The sequence below is a fragment of the Lissotriton vulgaris genome, chromosome 1_1 (assembly GCF_964263255.1).
Source record: "Lissotriton vulgaris chromosome 1_1, aLisVul1.2, whole genome shotgun sequence".
NCBI classification, from domain to species: domain Eukaryota; kingdom Metazoa; phylum Chordata; class Amphibia; order Caudata; family Salamandridae; genus Lissotriton; species Lissotriton vulgaris.
The window spans coordinates 1749159835-1749184611 of record NC_141685.1 but is presented as its reverse complement, the minus strand read 5'-3'; the positions used below and the strand labels follow the sequence as shown (position 1 = coordinate 1749184611).

Sequence of the window (24777 nt, the reverse complement as noted above, 5' to 3'; positions counted from 1 at the left end):
AACCTCTCCCATCCTGCTGCTCCTTTTGTCATGTATTCCCCCTAAAATGGCTAAGGATCAAAAAGAGAATGGCAGAAAGTTTTTCGCAAGAAGCATAGAAAATAAATAAGAGGGGACTCCAATAGTTCTTCAGTTGTACGTGGACGCAGACACCCATTTGAGTAATGCAGTGTGGATCCAAATGTGGCAGGGGATCACCACATGCTGCAGTGCAATGGGTGTGCACACCTGTAGGGCCAGGGAGTGGCACAAGCTCTGCAACAACCTCCGGCACTGGGCACGGCTAAAAGAACAGGATGTTCTGTGAGTACCCTCCCAGGAGCATATGTGATACCTGAGAGTCACCCCACTATATAGGAGGCTCCAGAGGACAGTGTGGCCCAACCTCCAAGCTCCCACTTCCAGCTTGAAGCACACAAGCTGCAGCAAGGAGGTAAGTCTAATTATTGCCAATTTATTTGGTCTGGAAGTGTTTTCTTGTCATGCCTCGTGTTTTATGTGCCTTTTTAGACCCTTGCTGCCAGTGCCATTTGTTGTCCTTTAAAATGTGTTGTTGGATGATTGTCAGTGTGGTGCATTTCTTAGTGTTTTAAAAAACACACTATGAATTGTTTAGCAGTGTTTGTAATGAGAACATATATAAGTTTCAAAGAAATGTTGATGTTTCCATTTTTATATTGTCTTATTATATCTTATGTTGTTGGATTTTAACATCATGTTGTTAGAACTGGGGGTCTCTAGTTGGCAGAGGTAGAAACCTTTGACCAAATAGGGACCCTTGCTTTTAGTCAGGGTAAGGGGGATATACACTTTAGATAACCCCTGCTCACCCCCTTGGTAGGTTGGCTTGAGAGAACAGGCTTATCCCAAAGGCAATGTGTAAAGTTTTTGTACCAACACTCACAGAAACATAGTGAAAACAGCACAAATGGACACCACACCAGTTTAGAAAAATAAAATATCATTATCTAAACTACACAAGCCCAAAATTACAAACATTTAACATACACAGTTTAAAAATATGACTTCAAAAAGGTTTCGAGAACATGTACCATAGAAATCTATGGGTGCGTGACTTTGCACCAAAGTACCTGGGGATGCGACAAAAGTTCCCTAGCCAAACAGCTGCAGCGTCGGAAAACAAAGAGATGCTACACTCCTGAGACTCTGAGGAGGTGATGCGACATCCTCGCTGCATGCAACGGACGGATTGCGTCGAGCCAAGTCTGTAGGGGGAGCGATGTGTCGAGTCTTTGGGCCGGTTCTGGTTTGCAGGCGATGTGTCAGGACAGCATCTCGCACAGGTACGATGCGTAGATCTTGGGGATGCGAGAGTGATCGATGTGGCGGCATTGTGCGGCGCAGTGTCGGTCCTCTTCAGCCTCAGTCCCTCGTCGGTTCTTGCAGCACCAACAGGCACTGCATAGATCTTCGCAGCAGCATGGCAATGCAATGGAAATCTTCTAGTGCCGTTGGGATGCGCCGGTGAAACGTGCCTCAAGAAGAGCGATGTGTCGGGTTTTGCAGTTATTTTCACTCTTCTTCTTCCAGCTACCAAACAGGAGCAACAACCTCCAGAAGCCCCAAAACTGGATAAAGCACTCTAGGCTGGTCAGAACTCACACAGCAGAGTTCAGGGGGAGCTGGGGGTGAAGTCCTTTTGTTTCTGTGACTTCAAAACAGGAGGCCAGTTCTTCTCAGGCCCTTGGAGATCTTCTTCAAGCATGGGACACAGCACACAGCAAAGTCCTTCTCCTTTCCTTGGCAGAATAGCAACTGCAGGTTAGCCACAGAACATAAAGTAAGGGCGGTCCTTCTCTTCAGTTTATCCAGCTCTTCTCCTCGCCAAAGGTTCTTCTTGAATTCCTGGATTATCTAAAGTTCATGGGTTTCAGCTCTCATATTTATACCCCAAACGTCTTTGTTCTCTAGGTGTAAGGGGTCCTGGACCCAGTCCAAACCAGTTCTGGGTGCACTCTGCCAGTGCACAACTTCTTCCTTTGTGAATGTGGGCCAGGGGCTTCAGATGCACCACAGGAGGTGGAGCCAGCATTGTAGAATGCAGGCACAGCCCTATTCAGGCCCAGGTACTACTCCTCCCACCACTCTAGATGCAGATCGATCTATTCAGCCTAGTGCTGGCTCACCAAGACTCCTGGAGCCACCCCAGCTCCTGTTATCCTCAAACCAGACAGTCAATCCACAAACAGGCAGATGCATACAGAAAGGTTGAACAAGAAAATATCCACTTTCTAAAAGTGCTATTTTCAAACACAGAAAAAAAAGTGCTTACTTAAAGATGTGTTGTGAAATTCTGAGTTCAGGGATACCAGATTCCAATTTTCTATCTCACTCCTATGGAAAGATATGCAGGTTAAAAGGTTACACAGCATTCCCCATTCTGGCTATGGGCAAGATAGCCTTTCAATAATGAAAAACGAAATTGGCAGTATTTCACTATCAGGACATGTTACACACACTAGTACATGTCCTACCTCTCACATACAGTACACCCTGCCCAGGGCCTACCATAGGGGTGTCCTACGTGTAAGAAAAGGGAAGGAAAAGGCCTTGCAAGTGGGTGCACTGGCCAGGTCAACATGGCAGTTAACAAACTGCATATAGGCACTGCTGGGCCAGGCCTGAGACATCTTTTCAGGGCTACGTATGTGGGTGGCACAATCGGTGCTGCAAGCCCACTAGTAGCATTTGAGTTACCAGCCCTGGCACACTCGGTGCACTTTACTAGGGACCTACTGGTAAGACAAATATGGCAATCATGGATAAACAATCACAATTAAAATGTACCCAGGGAGCACTTTCACTTTGACACTGATCAGAAAATACTTAACTCACAAAGGAGAAAAAGCATCATCACATTTCAAATGAATACAAGCTCATCTTTTAAGCAATTACATTATGCATGATGGAGTGGATAGATTTAAGAGACAAAAATTTCAGCAAAAATATATGCAAAACACAATACACCTAACCGAGAGAATAGATGTAGAGAAAATAGTTTCATCTAAAATAATATGTTCAACATATCTATCATATCATATTTGAATTGCGTTTGTGCATCACAATTGTTAGCAGCAACATGATTCATTTCCGGTGGCGCTAGAGAGACGGTGTGAGCAGCAGCAAGGAGTGAGGAGCGGAGGCAACGGCGGTTGAGCCCGGAAAAAAGCTGTGGCGCATAGAAAGACAAAAGGACTTGAGACGCTGGAGTCGCGGCAGTCACAGAAGCCGCGGTAATCATAGAAGCCGTGGCACAGAAGCCGCTGCAGCTATAGAAGCCGCAGTGGGAGGAATCCGGGCATACTGTGGCAACTCGGGAGACACCGGCGTTAGAAGCCGCGGCAGCCACAGAAGCCGCGGTGAGAGGAGTCCGGGCATACTGCGGCAAACTCGGGAGACACAGGCGTTTTACATCACCGCCGTATTTGAAACCCGGCTTTAACCCGGTTGATGAGCGGCAGCTGTGCAGCAGTGCACTGTTGAGGAAAGTACCTGAGGATGCCACGTTCTTGTGAGGTTTGGCGGCTGACAGTAAGTGAGACCGTAGCGGAGTGCAGCGAAGTGCTGCGTCTGGAGTGTGCTACGTGCTGCGCCTGGAGTGTGCTACGTGCTGCCTTTGCCGCCTTCCCTTCCCTGCCCTGCCGAGCAGCGCTGTGCTGCTTTGCCGTAGCTGCATAGCCAAGCCGAGTTGCTGAGGGTAGGAGGTGTGCGGTTGCTCCAAGAGGCTGCTCCAAGGGGCCGGATCCAGGCTCAGACCACGGACCACGCATCGTGACCTGGCCACACCTGAAGAGGTAGGGGTGCAGCGTTTGAGGCTCGTGTTATCAAATACGGTTGCTTGCCTTCTGGGCCACTGGGCGGTGGGACACGGCGGAAAACTACCTCACCCACACCCACACCCAGTCCCTGCTAAAAACTAAGCCCTAGGCTCTAGACTGTACCGTCGTCACCACCACCACCCAAAGCAATCCTTCCTGCTCTGTCTGTCTGTCCATTCAGGGAGCTGGGGGCTGCTGGCTGGTGAAGAGAAGAGAAAGCGGGAACGAGGCAAGGGGCACAAGCTTGTGGGCTTTATGCCTGAATGCTAGTAAACCTCTTGCGGCCCGGAGTGTGCAGGTATCAGAGATCAGTGATCTGGGACCTGTGACTTGTGACCTGCGCCCAGCGATTGGTGGCCAGTGGACAGTAGCAGTTGACTGAAGCTGCAGCTGAAGCGAGGGTAGAGGCCCAGTAGGAGTCCTGTGAGCCTTCCCTCAGCTACCGTTCCTTATCTACTCTGTTCGCCTTGAGATGAGATCTGGCAGGGTGAGGATAACGGCTCCCCAAAGGAAAAAGAAAAGCAAAGGGAGAAACGTGAGGACAGTTTCGGACCCTGAGCGGTCACCTAATCTGCTGCTGAGCGACACTGATATCATAATTGAAAGCAAGTCCCACGCCTCCAGGAAGTGTCCTGACACAAGGGCCAGTAAACGTATTGGAAATCAACCAAAGATAACAACAACATTTAATTACATAAAGGACGTCGGGTCAACGGTCTTCTCTAGTAACAAGAACATCACTGGGCTCCCAATCCCCCTAAGCCCACTGGTGATTATCTCCAAGGGCGGCGCAGCAAACGCGGCATCAAGGACTTCCCAACGCAGTTACATGTCAACCACTGCTTCCACCAAACCACCAACGGCAGTTCGAACCGCGGTCAGGGGGAGCCCAGTAAGGAAGATCCCCTCAAGACAGAGAGCGTGTCGCCACAACTCTGCTCCATCCGGATTTGCCACATCCATATCCAGTGTTGCCCTCAACACACTGGAAACCGACGTAGAACTAGCGGTAGAAAAAAACAGCATTCTGGAAAACTTTAACCAAACGCTTCCTGAAGCCAGCTTCAGCATCCCGTGCAGTCAAAATGGAGAATCTGCGCTTCATTTCATCAAGGGCATCGACACCGCCTTCACCGCGGAAAGTCAAGGTACCTCCCTTGGGGAGGGGGGGGGTGAAGTTAGGGGGGGGGGTTTGACCAACAGGATCTACACCGTGTGTGCAAACCTGAGCCAGTGCCTACTGAAACCATAATGAACACAGAAGATGCTGAGGGAGGCATGAAAGAGCTTTCCTACTTTGATTCGACGGAATGGGCAAAAATTTTGCATTCATATGGGAACTCAATCCCTGGCCTTCCTCAGCCATCAGTAACCCCAAGGCAGGACAAAAGCGAGGTCCCCTCACAAGAAAAAGCATGGGCTACCGCCCTCGATATCCTCCAAAAGTCAGCAGATGCAATGTCCTACCAGGCTGACAAAATGGACATTCAAATCAACCTTCTAAATACACTTGCTGTATACGTTGCCAAAATCGACGAAAGGATCTCAAATCTAAATAGCCTGATCAGACGGGCCCAGGAAACTGTAGATCGCCCGCAGCAAGGATGTGAATGCTTACCAATAGTGGAGAAACTTTGTTCGCTCCCAGGCATAATGGAATAGCTTGTAGCAGACTTAAAAGAAATAGCAAAAGCTACAACTACCCCTGGGAATGGCAGCGATACAGATTTAGGTAATTTAAGTGAAGCCCGTCAATCAAAAACAGTTTCCAATTCAAGGTTAAGAGGGGAAGAAGCTGTCAACTCCTCACGACCTGAAGAGAAAGCGGTGCAAGGTGGCGGTATGAGAGAACAGCAATCTCCTCAGGTCACCAGCATAGCTAGTTCCACCCCTCTTTCCCCAATTGTACCAGAGGAGGGTAACCCTGCGGGAAAAGTGAAAAGACAGAGAAAGCGGAAAGGACGCAACAAAATGAGAAGGAGCAAGCAAGTCTTAAATCTCTACCCGATGTTCAACACCCTTAGACGTCCTGGAGCCTCCGGAGACGATGAGGGAAAAAATCCCTCTGACCCAGGAATAACAACGGAAGTACAACCAATTAACTAGGACTGTGATAGAAGGAAGAGCGACATTTCCAGCTCGTCAACAGCAAAGAAACCATCAATGGCTCCTCCGGGACAATGTTTGCTTACTGAAGTAAAAGAACAAAAAACCACTACCAACATGGCTCCCCCTAACACACCCATCAAGCAGAATGAAATGGCTGTGAACCGCACACCAAAACTCGCGACAAGGCTGCCTGGAGGCCCCATTTTAAAGCAGGTAGACACAGTAAACTGTGTCAACAACCAACAGGGCGCACTCCCAGCAAGTGTTAACTGGAACTTTGGTCATGTAAATAATGTAAGGCTCGATACTGTCCGCAATGAGATCTTTTCTACGGATCCTTTGATAAAAGTTGCTCAAACGTCCAACACGGACAAAACAGAGGCAATGCCTAGGCCGATTAGCACAGCTCAGAGTGGGGACAACCTTTCTACCCTCTTTTATCCAGAATATAAGTCTAAAGGTAGCCATGATATCCTAAATCGGGGCAATATCTTAAAGTTGATACAAGCGTCGGGATTGTCAGACGCGATTAGAACTCAAGACATAATATCGGTAGAATTCATTGCACCATGTCAAGGCCACTCAAATGAATCCACAAAGGTCACCTGGAGTACCGCAGAGGCAATGAATAACATTCTAGAGTTAATTGACACCTTTAAGCAATGGGGAATACTGATACAACTGGGCAGGGAAGAGGGCTATCCATATGTTCTACAGGGAAGCTGTGGTGACGAACATAGTCGTGCAGGGAGGGGTACAGTATACTCCGTCCTCAGGGGCGCACGCAACAAAACTCCCACTTCCGTCCACTCAATGAGGTAAGCAAAAGAAGACGGGATTACATCAAATAGGAATCAGGACGAGGTGGGTTCATGGTCATGGCTGGCCGGCGCCCTGAATACAACCCGCCTTTTACGTTGACATCCCAGTAGGGAGGACCGCCATGAAAAGATTCCTCTAAAAATCTGTTCATGGAACATAAATGGCCTAACAAGCAAACTTGAGGATAACGCCACCATTTCCTACTTTCGGGGCTTCAACATACTGTTACTACAAGAGACATGGCTTATGGCACCGCAGCACCTAGAAGGCTTTAAAACCCATTACATTCCAGCTGACTAACTGAATTGTCCAGGAAGAGGGAGCGACGGCCTTGCAGTTTATATATCAACAAAAAGCGCAGTCACCTCCTGGGACCTGCCGGGCTCATCAAATCGTCTCCAGTGTGTGGGAATTTCTCTTACTTCGAGCAAATGCCAAAATTGGAGGTTAATCCTAATGAATGCCTACGTCCGCCCAAACTCAGCATCAAGGAAATCCTTTGTAGAAGAAGCAACAGCGTCAGTAGTAAGAGTGCAAACAGGTTTTCTAAACTCAGAAATCCTACTTACTGATGATTTCAACATGTGGTTAATGTCAGTCCTCCAAAAAAATGAGGTCACCAAATCACATGATAGCATCTGGGTGATACCACCGCAAGACCGGCCTGGATGGCACAAGGACGATCTACATGGAAGTTCTCTACAAGGCAACCTTGAAAATCTGGCCCTCAGAGCCTTAAACGGGCGTTATCCCGCTGACAAGCCACCTTGATTTTCCTATCTATCGAAAAAAGGCACTTCATTAATTGACTATACCTTTGTCAGCATTTCATTGCTCCATCAAGTAGCAGGTTATTGTCTTGGAAACAGAACAGAAAGTGACCACTGTCCCCAAGAAATCATGCTGAGGACTTGCCTTATGCAATATAAAGAGGTAAGGGCTTTGCCATCCGAGAGCTTTACAATCAACCTTAAACACATCAAATGCTCCTTTAAGAATCTTCAACACGTATCAGCAGAGGCTAAACAAATAATTGAGCGCCAAAAGAGCCCGGATAACATAACTGCCAACTAGTCAACATTTGCAACTAAACTTATTGACAGATTCGCGAAACCAACAAAACACACAAGTCAAACTGATCAAAAGTACACGCCGCGCTCGAATTCTGAGACACTATCAGCAACAAGATCGATGAATCGCTTATGGCGGGCTTTAAAAACTGATCCAACGGATCCCATTAAAATAATAAAACTGAGAGAGGCCCGCAGTCACCTTAAGAAAGCAAAACGTGAGCTACGCATAAGCCAATGGAACTTGTTTTGGGTCAAACTGCAGCATGACAATAAAACAAACAACTCTGCCAGGTTTTGGCGCACAATCAATAGCGCATCTGGGCGCGCATCCAAAGTTGCCTCCTCGAGTAAACTTGAAATAGAGTGGGTCGAATTTCTCTATTCCCACTTTAATGACCAGGAAGTGCACATCACCCACCTAAATCTCCCTCCCATGGACAAAGTAACACAAAAAGAGATTGTCCGGGAATATGTTCTGAACACTTCAAATTCCCTAACAAAGCTAGGTCACAAAATGACATCAACAAAAGAGCGCCTCTTGACTCAAAGCAGCGTCAATCTTACAACAGTCCAGAAGTCTGAAATAGAAAAAATAATAAAAAAAGGTACGCAAGGACGGCGCTCCTGGTCCAGGTGGAATTCCTCAAGCTCTGTTTAAGGAAGATGCAACTTTTTGGGCTGCGAAACTAAGCCCCCTTTTTAATTCATGTCTGCAAAACAACACCATACCGCCCTCCTGGCGTGGATCCATCCTTGCACCAATCTTTATAGGAGGGTATAAAAAATCCCCAGGGAATTACCGTCTCATCGCACTCATTGACAATGAAGCAAAGTATTTTGCGGGAGTACTGCTCAACTCACTTAGGGCATGGGCTGATGATAACTCTATAATTCCTCCGAATCAAACAGGTTTCACAATAAACACCGGTACCTCAGTCAATCTTATGACCCTTTCTTGCCTGATTGACCAAGCAAAGTTCTGTTCTTGCTCACTCTATATGGGGTTCATTGACTTCCAAGAGGCCTTCGACAATGTTAACAGAAGTAAACTCTGGCAGAAGTTGTCCAGACTCAACATTCCAGCGGTCCTCCTAAGAGCCATACAACTTCTACACCAGGACACATGGGTTAGAATTAAGATCGGGGACGGCTCAAGATTGTCCCGCCCAATTCCGACGGAAAAAGGCCTCAAACAGGGTTGTGTCTTGGCACCAACACTCTTTAACCTATTTTTAGCCGACCACCCTGAAGCCCTCAACAAGGTCAATTCCCACACTCCCAAACTATCTGGTCTGTCACTGACAAACCTATTATATGCTGATGACGTGGTACTGTTAAGTAAACAAAGATCGGAATGCAAAGACTCCGGGACGCTACTTCTGACTATTCAAATAAGAATGAGCTTCGCATTAACAACAGGAAGACGAAAATTCTAGCAGTGCACTCAAGGAAAGTTAAGAAACTGACTTGGGCTTTGGACAATGAAAGCATCGTCGAATCAAACTGCCAAAGGTACCTTGGAGTCATTTTCAACAACAATGAAAAATACAAATCCCACCTAGAAGAGCTAAAAAGGAAGGGTACGGCACTTACTTTTGCAATCGGAGTAATTCAAAAGAAGCTACAAGGTCCAACTCTTGCACCCACACTACAGGTGGCTCAGGCAAAAATCATTCCTACCTTAACCTACTGCAGTGAAGCTTTAAAAGGATTAGACAGCGACCATCTGGACAAAATTATTACCAAGATCTATAGGTCAGTGTTCAAATTACCAAACCATACATCACCGGCACAAATTAGGTTGGAACTAGGCATCTGCAAACAACCATTGGCCAGAGCCATGTCTTTTCTCGTGTGCTGTCACAAATTGAGGTTATCAAAGGAGGGAAGTTTAGGTCACCATTTGTGGGCCAGCATTGACAACAACTCATGGCGAGCAGGACATGACTACTGGTCAAAAGGATTAAAAACCCTATGCCTAAATGACCTCTGGAACTTGCATGCTAGTCAGAAGGAATTCAAAAGGCTAGCGAAAATCAGTACCAAACAATTATCAATAGTGGAAGATAAAGCCACCCTTGCAAAAAGAAGTCATGGGTGGATGACCCTTCAATCCTATGCCTTGTTAATTTCACAGCCGTACCTTACTATATCGTTCAGTGCTCGAACAAAACTAAGTTTTTTAAAACTGAGACTGGGAGTTAATAACCTGCTGACTCACTGGCCAAAATGGAAAAGAAAACATGGTATCTGTGCCCAAAACTACTGACAGAGAGACAGGCCCTACTCAAGCATCATTGGAATAGAAACATGATTAGAAGCTATAGAGCAGCTGTTTTGGCCTGGTTTGATCCTAAGAACACTAAATTAAATTGTGCCCTAGTAAGATTTATGGAGCGCGCTGCAAAAAAACTTATTGAGGTGCCCACGGTTTGCGTCTCCCCATCGGAATAACGCTGTCAAGTTTCACTTGTTGTTGCCACCCTTACTGGCTTTTTATGAATATGATATTTTAAATGAAAGTTTCATCTGTTATTGTTTACACATAATGGCTTTTAATGAACATGATATTTTAAATGCAATTTTGAAACCTTTTAAATGTTTTGTATTTGCAATGTTTTTTTTTTAAATCACGCAATAAAGACTTATTATTATTATATCTATAACGGAGTGGATAGGTGAAAAGACAAAAGTTTCATAAACAAAATACATTTGCAAAGAAATTTGCATGTATGAGTCAGAGACAAGATACAAACCTAACGGTCTGTGAAATGACCACCCCCTCGGCTAGGTAATGGTGGGGGTTCACAGTAATAGAATCATGGAACAAAGATTTTAAAGACAGAAACGGAACAGGTCAGGAACAGCTTTGGTGAAATTATGGTCAGCCATTTTTGCTGCAGTATTGCTGGACAGTTTTCCTACGGAACATTGCATGGGTAAAATGCAACTAGGGCCTTGATTTGAATGGTGCAGCAGGTGCAGTGGCACCAGACCCAAAAGTTGTCAGAACTCCTCTAAACACCTAATATTGCTATATTTTACTACTAAACAGGAAGTCCCAAGTGTGGTTACCTAGCAGGCACTAGGTTCATGATTTGAATGGTGCAGCAGGTGCAGTGACACTGGAACCAAAAGCTCTAGGCACACCACTAAACACAACACCTAATATTGCAGGCAATAGGGTCATGATTGAAATGATGCAGCAAGTACAGTGGCACTGGGGCCAAATGTTGTCATAACTCCTCTAAACACCAAATATTGCTATATTTTACTAATGAACAGGCAGTCACAAATGGAGTTATTTTGCAGACACTAGAGTCGTGATTTGAATGGTGCAGCGGTACCGGGCCGAAATGTTGTCAAAACTCCTCTAAACACCTAATATTGCTATATTTTACTACTAAACAGGAAGTCACAATTGAAGTTACCTTGCAGTTAAAAGGGGCCAGATTTGAATGGTGCAGCAGGTGCAGTGGCACTGGGGCCAACATTTCTATGGACCCCACTAAACATAGATTATTGCTAAATGTTACTACTAAACAGACAGTCACAAGTGCAGTTATCTAGCAGGCACTAGGGTCATGATTGCAGTGGCGCAGCAGGTGCAGTGACAAAAGCTTTGGGCACAACACTAAACAACTAATATAGCAATATTTTACCACTAAGCAGGCAGTCACAACTGCAGTTACTTTCCATGCAATGGCGCAGTGATACTGGGACCTAAAGCTCTTGGCACATCTCTAAACACCTAATATTGCTATATTTTACTACCAAACAGGCAGTCACAAATGCAGTGATATTGCAGGCACCAGGGTCATGATTTGAATGGTGCAACAGGTGCACTGGCACCAGGCCTTAAAGTTGTGCAAATTGTTTTCTTACGTTAAGGATGCACAGCATTTACTATTTACCGACAGTTATCTCCCCCAGGGCTGCACACATTTAAAACAGGCTTGTTTTACTCCGCTTTAGTAGCTGGAACTTTTAAGTAATTTTCACATTCTTTATGATATTGTTAGGCTAATAAAATTGCATTTCATTTCTGTGCCATGTGTTTGTTGCTAATATAATCGATTTTTTCCAGGCCATGTGTTTATTGTTGGCACAATATGTAATGTAAACCTGAACAAAGTGATTGCAGTGCTTTGCATGAGCACTCTCCATGTGCTCTGAAGGGATGTTTTAACCTACTTTATCTGTTGGGAAAGTTTATGTATAACATTACAGCGTCTGATAACTGCTGCAGAGTCTTGGATTGTAAACATGATAATGTGAGTGTTCTTAAAGTATTCTTTGAGTTTTGTGATTGCAGCCTGTTCCTTCTACTGTCCGGGAAGGTAAGTTGTATAGTTTCAAGAGCAGTGAATTCGAAAATTCCAGCTGCTGGTGATTGTTGTCACATTGTGTCAAAGCTTCTCTTTGTGAGCCAGGTTTGTTTGGTGACTGTGTGGGATTGGTGCTGCAGTTTTTTTCCTGAAGGTATCTATTATTTTGCAATACCTTTAAACTAAAAATAAACCGTTTTTTTCATCTTCATGTGAGTTCTCGACTATTTTAAGATTGAGCATGTAGCTTAGTAAGCAGGTAGGTGGTAAGACTGGCTTTTTTATTAGACTGGCCTTTACTGTGCAGATTGTATTGTTTTAGCACCACAAACATGTTATATCGTTTGCAGTATTTTCCGTTGACCATATAAATAAGCAATGTGGTGATTGAACGATACTACGTAAACTGAAGCAGGAGTTATTTGCTAATTGTGAGAATTTTGAAGTTCATTTTTCCATGGATGTAAAATACATTCATATTTATGTGTATACTTTTAACGAGTGGTATTTTAGCTTAATAATTGCTAAAAAGGATTTGAGTTCTCCAAAGTAGTTTAAACAGCCTCTTGTATTTTTGTTGTTATGTAATATAAAGAACATCAACTGTACATTCTTAAAGCAGGCAAATGCTTTGTCTAATTTAGCTTGCTTAACAACTGGTATTTTAGCTTAACAATTGCAAAAAAAAGGGTTAGAGTTGTCCAAAGAATTTAAACAGCCTCCTGTATTTTCTTTGTTATTTAATATAAAGAACACCAACTACCCCAACTGTACATTCTTAAAACAGACAAAGTGCAGTTATCTAGCAGGCACTACGGTCATGATTCTAATGGTGCAGTGGCTCCGGGACTTATATAACAAATGCCTTGAAAAAAAATACAGTACTTGTTACAACATACAAACTTCAGAGTATATAGCACAATAATTGGAAATGTCACAGTGTACTGTTTAAATAAAGAAAAATTGTAAACTATAAGTAACACAATGTCAATGCCAATGCAAGTGCACATTTTTATTGTATGCTCATTATTGTTTCAGAATTTATGTTCATGTTTAAGTTTTTTCACAATAATAAAAGAAAAATATGCCTTGCAAAATAAAAACAAAACTTTGTACAAGAAATCTGTAATAAACAAAAAAACCTGCCCAACTCAATAACACAATAATCTCGCTTTCAGTGTGTTTCTTTCACTTATATTGCTCAAATGCTCATCTGAAAAATGTTAAGTTAATTTTCATTTGTTTATTTTAACAATGGACAATACCAAACAACACGTTTTCATCTAGTTTTTGGAATCTTATATATTTTTTATTTGCAAAAACAGCTCTTATGCTGTGCTTGTATGGTTTTTCAAGCTCCCATTACCTATTCTCCCCAAAGCTGCACCACTTTCAAGCTGATTTATCAGGTACATTTTATTTTATCTTTGTCCTCCACCATTTACCTAATCTCCCCACTTTATAATGCCACTAGTTACAGCACAATGTGTTGCTTTTTTTTGTACATAAACAAGTCATAATATTTTAACAGACTTTCTGTAATTTATATTGTACAACTTCAATTTACAACAAAAAAGCTTATCATTAATCAGATAAGTTAAACCTAATGCATTTACTAAGGCATGTTTTATTTTTTGGGGTGATTTTATATAGCGCTGAAATGGAAAAGGGGCATCAGAGCACTTTACAGGAGTACAATTACCAACAGTTGTAGTATAGACTGATTCTTTTGGAAAATACGAAACCATAGGAATATTCTGCATTAGCTGCAGGCTTTCCTAGAGGTGTATTTAAAAGAAGTCAGTTACCGAGTTACAAGGGTAAAAAGTTGGAAGAATAAAAATATCTAGGGCAGGATCTTTTTTTTTTTGAGAGTTCTATATAGCGCGAACTAGACCCAAGACATCGGGTATCAAAGCGCTTTACATGAGCACCAGTTTCGTTACATAAGGAAACATTCATTTTTGTTAGGCACAGAGAGATTAAGTGATTTGCCCAGAATCACACGATGTTGAGCGTCGTTGCCGAGACTCGAACCCTGTTCCCCAGCTTCGAGATCAACCGCTCTAGCCGTAAGGCTACATCTTCTCCCAAATGATCTTGAATTAGAGAATAAAGGAAATGAGTAAGCGCATGGAAGGGGACTCTCCATAGGTGAAGGTTGACTTCTATTTCCTCCCAAAACAAGCACGCCCCTGCCACTCAGCCAAGGAGCAACTTTAATTGGGGTCACCACCTAAATTCCATTTTGCCAGTTTGACACCCCAGTTCCTCTAGAAACATGGCAGGTTTATACTATTTCTTGCAGCATAGTACATGGCCACTTGTGTGGCACCATAAGGGATGTGCCTACATTGATCTTAATGTACCACTCCCTGCCCTTCAAGGCCTGGTCGCCATTTATTTTGTCATTTTATTATGGTTTATAGTAAAGAGTACCCAAGAGCCAGCAGCTTTAGTGTACAGCAGTTACTCATCCACCATGTGCATGGCTAGTGCCTTACTACACCTGGTACAGTCATGGCCAGGAAAATGCAAAGAGTTACGGGCATACCTATTCTAACAGTAGTGTTGTATGTGCTAATGTTTATTTGTGATATGTTTAATCCTGTCTGATATAGGTGAAGGAGCCAACAAAATTAACAAGGAGAGCCGAGTCAAGGGTCTGGCTCGTATATTAGAGCCCGTGCACAAGGTGAACCATGGAAATATTTGCTATGTAAATCATACAACAAAAATCACATAATATTTGATAAAGTGTCTTTAGAATTCAAAAAAGTATATTTCTTTGACATGTGGAAGCCTTGAAATTAATAGAGCTCATTATAGCACTGTATTGAGAAGTACTTTTCGAAAGTGATAGTTTTGTACAATTGGTAGTCTGAACTCACATATTTGAAGGTGCTTTCATTCTCAAAAATGAAAAAAAATTATTTTGGTGAAATGAAATATTGACCTTAGGTCACATATGTTAAATAGGTAAACAGCAATTTATCCATGGTTTCTGGTTTCACTTTGTACAAATCCGTCACTAAATGGGTTCCTATTTGTCTTTCCTTATGCTAAGGCAATGTTTTAATGCTTACTCCATTTTTCTGCAGTTTTTAAAATATAGTGCTACCTCAATACAAAGATATTGGAGCACTTAACATAAGCACCAGTTACATTACACGAGGTCACATGCACTGTTTATAGTCATGGGGAGATCAAGTGATTTGCCCAGAATCACAGGATGTTGACCTGGCACAGAGAATTGGACCGCTGGCTCCCCAGTTCCACAGATGGGGCCCGATTCACAGAACTAATTTACAAAATCCTAAACTTACTACTCATGGTATTCACAGAATGCACTTACGACTGTCCTAAGTTTATGTCTGCACTCAGGCCGGAATTTCTGCAGCCGGAGTGTAAGCTCCACACCCGGGTTGAATTTCCACCATCGGGCTGGAATCTCCGGGCCGGAATACACACAATCTGGTGTTAATTGACTATATCTGATGCGATGTGGGTATTCCGGCCGAGTGCGGACCTAAACTTAGGACAGTCGTAAGTGCATTCTGTGAATACCATGAGTATTACGTTTAGGATTTTGTCGTAAAATAATTCTGTGAATCGGGCCCATAGCCACTCTGATCCATAACCCTCACATCCTGGGTCGAGGCAAGGTAGGAGGGAGGCAGACAGACGCAACATGAAAGCTCAACTTTCTGTGGGCTGGAGGTTTCAATGGGACCTCGAGCTGAGCCAGAGCCAGAGTTTAGGCTTGCGCCTTACTCAAGCTTTCAGCGGCTCACCTGATGGGGAAAAACTGGCACCCTCCCAGGAGCAAATGAATGATACTCATCAGTCATAGCAGGTTTGCTCAGAAACAGAGTGAAATGTATTTATTGGTACCAAAAGCATGCATCATGCTAATTAGCAAGGAAGACGTCACGTCTCCAGCCTTAGGGGCTCTCCGACTGCTTCTTCCCAGAGTGACAAGTTTCTAGGTGTTATATACAGTTTAAAATGCCATGTCAGCGGAACTAGAATAAGGCACCAGGCCAAATATGGCTAACATGGATGTGCAATGTCTGCACCAATCAAATTATAAACAGCCATGTATGGGCAGACCAGAAAGGCTGGCTCAGCACTGTATAAGCAACTTGCACAACCAGAATAAGAAATATCATGTAGTCAGGACAAGCAAGGTGAACTCTAAGGGGGTACAGAATAGCTTGTTGAAGCTTGTCCAGTCAAGGTCAGATAGGAAGCCCTTTTGAGCTCCAGGCCTCATGTTAATGTGATCTATCTAAGCATGATGTCTTTTGAAGTGCATACACATGAATTTATATGGATATTTTATATTTTGCAACATCACCCACCTCTACTGTCTGATAAGCATTGTATTGAGTCGACAGAAGGACCAAAGCAAGAGAAGGCAGAGCCTGGCAGTGATGGGCACCTCATACTCACACCTGACTGTATTCTATTAGGAATCTGAAACATCCGATAAAATACATCCTGAAAGAAGTCTGCAGGAAAGAACGATGGAACATTTTTGGGTGAGAGTTCTCCAATGAGCAGATCTGCCTTTCACTCGTGTTATTTTTCAGCATTCCTTTTGTTGAAAATGTAATTTGATCAAAACATGAATATAAGAAAATACACTACTAAAAGAAACAGGAACCTTCTCCTATACAACCTCAGAAAAAAACATGTATTTTATTAGGAATATACAGACGAATAATACAGAATTCACTTTGCTATCTATTTTTAAAATCTACCTCTTGATGTTTGCTGAAGCATGAAAAATGAGATTGGATCTCGTAGAGTACTATAAATTTGTAGGGCACATTGTCATTTGTCGTTTTTAGGCCGAGTCTGGGCAGTGCATGTGCTACTCTGCGAGGCATGCTGTATTGAGGTAGGTACTTGAAGCTCTGCTCACTCTCCACTCACATTTTCATTGGCTTGTGTCATGGTCCACTGTAAAGAGTGGCTGTTCATTGGTCAAAAGGAGTAGTAGTCCCTCCTTAGTACCGCCTTGCTCATTTCATAACCTCCCATTGTGATTTCTCCTGTTACTGTGTTGTTAATCCATTGGCCTTAATTACAGCACTATTTTCTCAAAAAGCTTTGTCCTGCCTGCTGTTGCAAGCCAAACTTTTTGCAGAGTTTAAGCTATTGGCATTCTAAATGACAGTGCCTTTTATTTATCTGTTTTGTGGAACGTTGCACAATGGCAAAACATTCACCCCCAGTCACAGATCTGGGTTTAATCCATCGTTATTTTGCTCACCAAGCCACCCCAGTTTAGACATGGCCATATGCAAATCAGTCTTGAACCTGTGCCTCATGGGAACAGTCCAGACCGAACTGCCAAGCCATGTCTTCCCTGGACCAGAATCAAGCATCCTAGGACCGGTTTCTGACTATCAGCTGTCATCAGCCAGGATAGCTTGACTCCAGTGGTGTAGTGAGCACGGGACCCACATCTGGGCATACCCTTCCCACATAGGGTGAACAGGAAAACACACAAGATGATGGACGGAATGTTGCACAATGGCAAAACATTCACCCCCAGTCACAGATCTGGGTTTAAGCCATCATTATTCTGCTCACCAAGTCACCTTCTATTTTATCGGTGTTTTGTTGTGTTTGCTTTGTCAAAGTGCCAGGACGCCCCTTCGCTGGGGCAGCTGTGCGCGGTATAAGAATAAATAACATAACATAAGAATAAAATAACATAACCCCAGTTAAGACATGGCCATATGCAAATCACTATTGACCCTGTGCCTCATGGGAATAGTCCAGACCGAACTGCCAAGCCATGTCTTCCCTGGACCAGAATCAAGCCTCCTAGGACCGGTTTCTGGCTATCAGCTGTCATCAGCCAGGATAACTTGATTTCTGTGGCGTAGTGAGCAATGCCAATAGCTTCTAAATGCGAGGCCTATTGCATTGCAAATGCTTGTTTTCTTTATTTCATTGCTGTTGAGTGTCTAGTAACTCGTGATTATAACCTCAGTGCTTTATATCTTTATTAAAGTTTATTAGAACTTTGGAATGTTAAGCACTCCATGGTGGTGGTGTTATCAATGTTTTTATAGCGCACTATTCACTGTTGACGGTATCCAGGCGCTGAAGCCCCTGTAGCTCAGAGTCCACCCTTCCTCACGCGGCACAAATCGTTCAACTATTCCTTGATCCACGTGTGCCGCAGTAGTTGCTGGTCTCTCCTTCTTTAACCCCTCTCTCCCGACCCCCCACCCATGCAGGAAACGGTTGGCAGAAAACCCACCTCAGGCCCCCCCCCCCCCCTCCCACCCACCGCCACGGGCTTGCTGACAGGAAACAAAACAGATTTAAAGTGACAAGAGCTGGCCGGAGGATCTGTCAAAGCCGACCCAGCCGCCAACATGCTTGTTAACCTGCTGAAGGGCACACAAAAGGAAGCAGCAGTGGGGGTAGGATTAGAGTGCCAGGCCAGGGCGCAGTATCCAGGTCAGGGGCCGAGGGGAGAAAGGCTGCCAGCTGCAGTCTGCACTCCTAATGAGAAGTTTTAGCAACTTGCTGCCCGGGCCTAGAAGATGAAAGATACCCCTTACTAGCACTGTTCCAATATTAATGCTGATGACAGGACAGGGCTATTGTTAAAATCCCCTTCTGCGGTCTACATTTATTTGGTTAGTATCCCGAATAGAAATGATTTTAAGAGGTTAGATGAAAGTGGTATAAAAAAGCGTGCAATCCCTGGTAACATGAAATCAACATGTGACAGAGTGAGATGACTGACGTTTTGTAAAAGGCGACAACACAAATGGTCGGATTACATGGATTGTCCTGGTGCAATTTTAAACAACCAATGGACTGATTCAAATGCAAATCTCTGTGTAATGCTTCACCAGGACTGCGGGCTATATACGGAATCTGGAAATGACAGTGCAAAATTTGTTTAAAAACGGAGAAGTGTAATGCAAATTTTTTTAAAAAGGGAGAAGTGTAAAATATTTAAATCTACCACTCTCGAAAAGTTTCTGGGTTAAGAAATCTGCATTTTCTTCAAGGCACCTTCTAATAAAACGAAAACAATATTGCAGTTGTGCAATTAAAAAAATATGTTTTCAAAGGCTAGTGCACCACAGGGACATCCGATCAGGACAACATTGAAAGGGCTTGTTAGCCAAGGCATTGTAGGTCTGAACTAACATTTTTCATATCGAATTGCATAGTTAGGCAAGACAACGTACCCTATGAAAGAAATAAAAATGTACTTTATTAAAATCCTATGAATCAATGCACGTTATTTATCTTTGGAGTACCCAGTGGGGCAACGGGACTATACTCCACATAGCGTCCCTCAGTAATAATATACTAAGAGATAAGCAACGGGGCAGGGTCAGGGCACTGACAGGGATGACCACCTCGTAGTGAAGCTCCAAGAGCTTGCGGGTGAGGAGCTGTTTTCCCCACACTGGTGGTGCCCAAATCACCCTTCTGACTACCTTGGGCACGGGGTACGCCCCTACTCTCAGTGTTGACTAAACCCTTGTCTAGGCTGGGAATCGAGGACAAACACGCACCACCTGGGTGAGGGTTCAGCCTGTCTATCTCCTCCAGCACCTACAATGCGTCCGCAGCTCTGTGCAAACCAGAGGAGCCCATCAAAGGGAGAGCAAGCTGACATCCTTGTTGGACAGGCCACGTGAAGAGCCGCTCCCCCTCTGCCCGACCAGGCCCGAGCCCGGTCCCTCAAGTGTCACACACCACCACTTCACGCTTTCCGTCCCCTCCGGGACCCCTGCCTCTGAACATATCGACCTCGTGGGCCCGATCCCTCACTGGCCCGCACGCCCAGCCTGGGCGCCATCTTGGACACTCCGCCACGAGGCCGCGTGGCCCCCGATCGACCCCAACCCTGGGCCTGGCCAGGCCTCAGACATCCCGGCACCATCATCCACCCAGGAGGTGAGCGGACTACTTGGCGGGTCAATGGGAGAAAGAGGTGTCGATGGTTCTCCCTCGCCAGGTGCCGCTCGCCCACCATCTCCCCGGGCGCTGGCTCCACCCCCCTGCTGGGTGTCTGGACCCCTTCATCCCGGACCCCCCAACCTCCACGGGCGAGGGTCCGGACATCAAAGAGGATCAGCCCTATAACTGGGGCAGCTCCAGAGCAGGAAGGCAGTTGTATCCTGGAGTCGAGAGACGCAGTGAAGAACTCATCCTTGACGGACTACTGGCGCTGCCGTAGTCCTGCCTTGCGAACCATCGTCCTGCCTGTTGGCGCTGCCGAAACCTTCGTAATCATCATCGTCGTCGGGACCTGCTGGCGTGGCCGCGGACCGTTTGTAACCACCATCTTCATCGGGACCTGCTGGCTCCGCCGCGGACCGTCGCTTCCTTCATCCATCTCGGGACCTGCTGGCTCCGCCGCGGCCCGATCGTCTAGAACGCCGAGCTCGAGGATTGAGAGCTATTTTCATCTATTGGTAACAAGACTGTCCCGCTACCCTTTTCCCAATCCAGAGACCAGAACCGAGGGGACCCCTGAGTCCAGACCTCCTTGTATAATTTTACCGTAACTAAAGAATTGCTGATAAAGTATCGTTGAACCTTATCCTGGTGTGGTGTCCGTCTGTGGGGGGGAAGTTACTTGTCTGTACGATCGCTGGAGACGGCTCTCCCCGGAGACCTCTCCCCTTGTCCTCGGCCGACCCTCCCGGTCCGTCTAACATTGGTGGCCAGCGGCGCGATCCGAATCACCGCATAATCGTACAGAGAGTAGCTCACCCCACGACGAAATCACGATGACAACTAAAGAAAGCGGATCCACCGAGAAATTTCAAATGGAGAAATTGAACGAGTACAGCCATCGTGAACTAAAACAATTCTGCATCGAACTAGGTATCGCTACCACCGGTCTAAGTACCAAAGACGATTTTAAGCAGGCCTTAGAGTCCTGGGCAGAAACCGGGGCCGTGGAAACCACCGACCAAAATATCGCAGCAGTAGAAAAAAACACCACGGCACCCGAGGAGCAAAGAACGGGTCTCTCGCAAGACGAGATCCAGGAACGAGAGAAAACACGACTACACGAACTAGAAATGGCCCGGCTCAAAATGGAGGTTGACCTTAAACTGGCCGAACAAAAAATAAGCTTAGAGCACCTGCGTCTCCGAGAAGAAAGAGAGGAAAAACAGAGACAAAGGGAGCTCGAGGAAAAGAGGCTGGCGTATGAACATGAGCGCAAACTAGCGGAGATAGACTTACGCAAGCAGAACAGAGAATTAGGGGTGCCCGAGCAACCCCGCGACCCAGGGGCAACAGAGAAAAAGGTACACATCCCCAAGGATGTCGTCCGAGAATACTTCCGAGAGGACGACATCCAGCAATGGTTCAAGGCCTACGAAATCGCTATGACCGCCCACCGGATCGATCGAAGCGATTGGGGAGCCGGTCTCTGGGGGAGATTCCTCAATGAGGGCCGCGATGCCCTGCTACAGCTCCCGGACCATCAGATGACCTCCTATGACCACATGAAAGCTGCCCTCCTCACCCGCTATGGGCTCACACCCGAGATGTACCGTCAGAGGTTCCGAGACTGCACCCGCATCCCGGGTACAACTTGGGTGGACTACGTGAACTATTTTAGCCGAGCCTTCGAGGGCTGGATCAAAGGAAGCAATGTCACAACGTACAAACAACTCTTCAACCTCATGGTGTGGGAGCATCTATCAAACAATTGCTTCATTGAGCTCCGGCAGCACCTCCTCGACAGCAAATTGACTGATCCACGGCAGCTCGCAGCCGAGGCTGACCGGTGGGAAATCACCAGAGTGGGCCGAAATGGATCCTATGAACAGAACCGGAACAACAACGGTCAGCACCGTCCCCGAGGAGGAGGAGGGGGCCAAGGGCGAGGAAGAGACAACGCTCCGGTCGCCCCCGCTACCAGCTCCACCCCCCCGGCCAACCGGGGCAGCACCCCGGCGCGACCGGGATACAGAGCCAATGTCACGTGTCACCGATGCCAACGAGTCGGCCACTATGCAAACGACCCAAATTGCCCGCAGTACCAGAGCCCAAGACCCCGCCAAGTGGCCGCTGCTGCCCTAGGGGAAGAACAGATCTCCGAGGAGCAGGAAGAATACGAACAAGAGCATCAAGAATGGGAGCCAGCCGCCATGACTTTAGCATGCTTAGGGGGGAAAGACATGGTCCCGCGGGTCCCCCTACCCGCTAACACCCGGAAGTACTGCCAATGGGTGAGCATCAATGGACGCCGGGCCGAAGCCCTCCGTGACACCGGGGCCAGTGTAACAGCCGTCCGCTGTCACCTGGTGACCCCAGAACAGTTCATACCAAACATTCTCTGCCCTGTCCGTTCAGCCGATAACTCAGAAAGTCTGTGTCGGATGGCCTGCGTCCCTTTCGAATGGGGAGGGGTCTCCGGCATGTTGAAAGTAACGGTCCGAGATGATGCTCCCGTAGACTGTCTCCTGGGAAATGACCTTGAAAGCTCGCCCTGGGCAGCCGTAGAACGAAGAGAACACCTGGGGATGTTGGGCGTCCCGGACTGGGCGTGCGTCACCACCCGGTCCATGGCCGCCCGTGCCAATCCCCGACAAGAGGAACCCGAATGGCCGGCACCTCCTCCCCCGGTCGCCCCAGTCGAAGACACCGACCGTGCCGTCTCCCCAGAACCAGCTCAACCTCCGGACCTCGCTGGCCTCGACCAGTGGCATCAAGAGGGGGGACCCACAAAGGAACAGTTTCGCCAAGAGCAAAAGACCTGTCCCTCCCTCGAGGGACTCCGCCAACAAGCCCTCGCCCAGAGCGCAGGGGATACCTCCGGAACACATTGGGTCTACTGGGACAATGATCTGCTATACAGTGAACAAAGGATCGCGGAGTTGGGGGCCAGCCGAGTGCTAGTGGTGCCCCTCCGTTTTAGAGACTTCTTGCTAAACCTAGCCCACGATGTCCCCCTGGCGGGACACCTGGGTCAGGATAAAACCTACAGCCGCCTAGTAACCCACTTCTTCTGGCCCAAAATGAGGAATGATGTTCTCCAGCATTGCCGATCTTGCCCCACGTGCCAAGCCAGTGGAAAGAGCGGCCGCAAACTAAAAGCCCCCCTGCAACCATTTCCCGTGGTCACCACCCCGTTCGAGAGGGTCGGGATAGACATTGTGGGGCCCCTGGACCCCCGTACAAAACAAGGACATCGGTTCATCCTGGTACTAGTGGACCACGCCACCCGCTACCCCGAGGCTATTCCCCTGCGAACTGTGACAGCCCCGGTGGTCGGTCGGGCCCTGATGGGGATCTTCTCCCGTGTGGGCTTCCCCAGAGAAGTCGTCAGCGACAGGGGCACAAACTTTATTTCCAAATATATGAAGTCCCTCTGGCAACAGTGTGGGGTCACCTACCGATTCACGACCCCCTATCACCCTCAAGGAAACGGACTCGTTGAGCGGTTCAACCGCACGCTCAAAGGGATGATTGGGGGGTTGGAAGAGCCCCTCCGTCGCCAGTGGGATGTGCTGCTGCCGTGCCTCCTCTTCGCATATCGAGAGGTCCCCCAGAAGTCCCTCGGCTTCAGCCCGTTTGAGTTGTTGTATGGACACCCCGTACGGGGGCCTCTCAGTCTAGTCAAGGAAGGCTGGGAAATGCCCCCTCTAAAGAACCCCCCGGATGTCTTCAGATACCTCCTGACCCTCCGCAACCAGACCCGACGGTTCAGAGAACTGGCAAAAGCAAACCTGGAGGCCAGTCAAGAGGACATGAAAAAGTGGTATGACCAAAATGCCTCCTCCATCGAATTTGAACCCGGACAACAGGTATGGGTCATGTCCCCCACCGAGCCCTGCGCCCTGCAAGACAAGTGGACGGGGCCCTTCAAAGTAGTCGAACGTAAGGGTCCTGTCACCTATCTCATCGACATGGAATCTTCACGGAACCCCCTCCGAGTCCTCCACGCTAATAGGCTGAAACCCCACTTTGTGCGTTCAGAACTCAGCCTCCTGATGGCCACAGACAATGGAGCTGAAGAAGACTCCGAACCCCTTCCTGACCTCCTACGGACTGGGGAGAAAGATGGCTCCGTGGATGGGGGCCGACTCTCGGGAGCCCTCACCCTGGACCAACGCCAGGAATGTCGGGACCTTCTGTTGCAGTTCGCCGACCTGTTTTCCCTCACCCCAGGTGTCACTTCCTGGTGTGTGCACGATGTGGACACGGGGGACAGCCCCCCTATCCGCCACCGGGCCTACCGCGTACCAGATCGGGTACGGGCTTGCATCCAGGGAGAAGTAACCAAAATGCTCACCGTCGGGGTCATTGAGCCCTCAGACAGCCCCTGGGCCAGCCCAGTAGTACTGGTCCCCAAAGCAGCCGCTCCCGGCACCACACCGGAACTCCGGTTCTGCGTCGACTACCGGGGCTTGAATGCGGTCACCAGGACGGACGCACACCCCATCCCCCGGGCAGATGAACTAATCGACCGCATGGGAGCTGCCCGCTACCTCAGCATTTTCGACCTGACGGCGGGCTACTGGCAGATCGGCCTCACACCCCGGGCCCAAGAACGATCTGCATTTTCCACTCCTGATGGCCATTATC

General features: G+C 46.8%; 1 long non-coding RNA gene across 1 annotated transcript in view; it reads left to right on the top strand.

The window, feature by feature from the left end:
• Positions 1-335: 335 nt before the first annotated feature.
• Positions 336-24777, top strand: part of LOC147751145 (uncharacterized) — a 77978-nt gene continuing 53536 nt past the window's right edge. Inside the window, exon 1 of the long non-coding RNA XR_015299944.1 lies at positions 336-433. This is a non-coding gene — a long non-coding RNA (uncharacterized LOC147751145). The remainder of the gene's footprint in view (positions 434-24777) is intronic.